Raw genomic sequence first — 3,603 nt, 5'->3', positions numbered from 1 at the left:
ACATAGGATTCTTTGGGAATTTCTCTGGTTGTTATGACAACCAGTGAATACGAGCAAGTGCTCTTATTCACTGAGGTATTTCCATAGCTCTAATGGTTTTGTTTGGTTAAATGAGACAAGTAAAGTGGAGCCTAATAGCGCATCTGCTTTAGGTTCTCTGTAGATCAGATTCAGGGCTTAATGTGTGTTGAAAAAACAATGACACTAACTGAACTACATCCCAGCCACTGCCTCCTCTTCTGCCTCTATTTTAAATGTATATGATTTCTGTACCACAACTCTTTCTCTCATTCTGTAGTTCATAAGATGAATTAAATTCCTGTCTTCTGTGTGACCCCAGTATAAGCCTGATCAATCCTCAGTAAGTGCCTGACACCTTTTAAATTTTTGCTTTTACTTTACAAGTATGGATATTTTCCTTGCATGTTTGCCAGTGTACCACATGCATGCAGTACCACTGGAGACCAGAAGGTGGTAACAGACATCCTGGAACTGGAGTTATAGACCTTTGAGATAAACTAAGATACCTACTGATATGTTGACTTATTTAATAGATTATATAAAGCACTGAGTGAAACTGAGTTCCAAGATTAACCTCACTTGCCACCTGGAATTGAGTGACCTGGAGAAGTAGCTGAAACAATGCCTCATTGCTGTTAAAAACCTGCTGACTCTCAAATTGTAACAGTGCTTGTTAGCTCCACCTTGTGGTCTTAGAGTACCAATTGAAAATACAAACCAGAAACAGGCCTTTTTAGGAGCTATCCTGGTTTTCCATCCACTGGTGCCCATGCCTTTCTTGAACTCTGGTGTTGGTGTGCTTGTCAAGAGATACCCACTGGGCTGTGTGTCACAGTGTAGGTGCTGGGAATTAGACCACAGTTCTCTGGAAGGTCAGCCAGTGCTCTTAAGCTGAGCCAGCTCTCCAGCCTCCCCTGCCTCCCAACAATTTTTAACCCTTCACACAGTGACTGTGAACTCTTACCATGACATCACTAGAATAGCTATTTTGTTTTTAAAACAGGCAACCTCTTCCAGTTCATTTCTTAGATAAATTTTAAGTAAGTAGATTTGCATCATCCCTGCTTGCCTCCCTCTATCCCTTCTCAGTTACTTTCCTGCCAACCCCTTCCAAGTTCTTCCCCTTAATCACTTCTTTTTCTTTCATCTTCTATGTTACCTATGTCNGTGTAGGTAACAATGTATGAGTGCCTGTGTTTCCACACACAGGTATATGAATGCATCATGCTGAGTCTTTTTTTGTTGTTTGTGTGTCTATGGTTTCAGGGCTGACCACTGTCCTCTGGCCATCCAATAAGAGGTTCATCCCTGGAGAGGCTAATTCTAGCTCATCAGTCATCAGTTTCCTGCAATTCTGCATCTGCGGGTGGAGCCCCGCAGAAGTTCTCTCTTTCACATCACCATGTTTTGCTGCTGTTGCTCCTGTCTTGTTTATGCAGTAATTTCTAGGAAAGACTGTTCTGCAACAGAACTCCTGGTGTTCTGGCTTTTATCATATTTCCATTTCCTCTCTCCAGAAGCATAGATGTAGGAGCTTGAATGTTGATATATCAGTGGGTACTGGCCTCCCCATGATCTATTGATCTCTTCTGCATTGTGTGCAGTCATGATTCTCTGTGTTGGTGTCAGATTGATTCTTTGATGAGGGGTGGAAACCATGTTTAGCCAAAATAGATAAATCTCACACAAAGAGTGCAACTATTTTTGGTGACAGAGGGCACTGTGTCTTTTACAAAGTAACACTGATACTTTTATCTAGGAATAAATTTAACTTTAATTTTAGACTTATCAATTTGTTTGTTCCAGGCTTTCACTTGGAAGGCTCCATGATCTTTCTCTGTGGAAGTTAGGTCCCAATTCTTCATCCCAACACCTAGGAACTCAGAAATAAAACCTAGCATCAAAGTATATTTACACACACCTTGGCCATATACCTAGGCTCTTCTCAGACTATATTAAATCTTAGAGTAACCTATTTATTTTTATCTATATTCTGCCATACAGCTTGTTACCTTATACTTACTGACATACACAAAAGGAAACATATACACAACACAAACATACTTACATAGACACACATACACACACACACACACACACACACACACTAAAGAGCATAAAGGTAGCTCAGTTATTAGGACCACTTGATACTTATTTATTTGTTAAGAACACTAGTTGTCATTCCAGGGAACATGTGTTTGGATTCTAATGTCTCCATGATAGTACGCAACTGTCTGTAACCCCAGTTCCAGGGGACTTGAGATACTCCTCTGTCACTCATGGGCACTAGGTATACAAGAGTTACAGAGACAAGCATACATGCAGATAAAACAACCACAAAAATAAAACAAACCACGGTGTGGATTTTCAGATAGTGAAGGGGAAGGTTGTAAGTGACAGACAAAACAAAAGAGCAGCTCAGTGAAAGTCAAGCAACCTGTCCAACATTGTTTCAGGGAGTCCTTCTGGTCAGCAGGAACAGTGGCAGACCCAATTTTATGTAGGGAAGGCAGCTCCATGCTACGTGTGTAAGGACTTCTGTTTAGAAACAGTGGAGGAATTTTAATCCAGCACCACTGCTGTTGTGGCAAGGGATCCTATCCAAAGATACAATCCAGCTTAAATGCAGATACACCCTTAGTACATACCTTTTCTCTGTAACTCTTGAGGGATATAAAATAGAACCTCCAAGTTCCTGTCTGCCTGCCAACTCTCCTGCAGTGCTGGAACTCCCAAGTTCCTTTCACTGCCATGGATACCCATACAACACACATCCTCCCCACAGTCAGCTGCCACAACACCCATCAACCCAATAGAAGCAACCTATAGAAGTTTATTATTTACAAGTCAAATTTATATATCAATAAATTCTCTATTAATCCACAAGATACCCACACAGGATTCTCAGAGGTAATTGATAATGATACAAGCTGCCCACATAGTTCGTACACATGATCCCGATTATTCTATCTCTTTATGCTTTTTTTTCCACACAGGGTTTCTTTGTGTACCCTGGTTGTCCTGGAACTCACTTTGTACATCAGGCTGTCCTTGAACTCAGAATTCTGCCTGCCTCTGTCTCCCAAGTGCTGGGATTTGAGGTGTGTGCCACTACCACACAGCCACTCTATCCCTATATCATATTCATAACAACCTGTGGCTATTTAAAACCATGCAGGATCAGCACTTCCTTTCTGTCTGTCCACTTTCATCTTGGCTTCTTCCTCTCCTATGAGTTGCTTTCTGTCCCTGCATCTCTTTCTGCTACCTCCATTTTTCTCATATAATCACAGGCCTCCTGCTCCATGAATATTTTAATGGAATTGGACAGGGAACATCCTGCTAGACCTAATAATGAAGTAATGGTTTGTAGAAGTAAGCAACCATGTTTGAAAGTAATATCTAATTGAGGGCCAGAGAAAATGATAAATTAGAGAAAGATCTGATAGAACAAGTCAGAAATAGGATATGCCCAACTCTCATGAGAACATCAGCAAGAGGGAGTGTGGTGTGGCATGTGGTTATGTATTGCAGTTTTACTAGAACAGTTTAACAAAGTTAGATTACAGATAGAACATACAG

Source organism: Mus pahari, unplaced genomic scaffold (assembly GCF_900095145.1).
Source record: "Mus pahari unplaced genomic scaffold, PAHARI_EIJ_v1.1 scaffold_13546_1, whole genome shotgun sequence".
Lineage (NCBI taxonomy): Eukaryota > Metazoa > Chordata > Mammalia > Rodentia > Muridae > Mus > Mus pahari.
The sequence above is the reverse complement of the archived record's forward strand: the minus strand, read 5'-3'. Positions refer to the sequence as shown.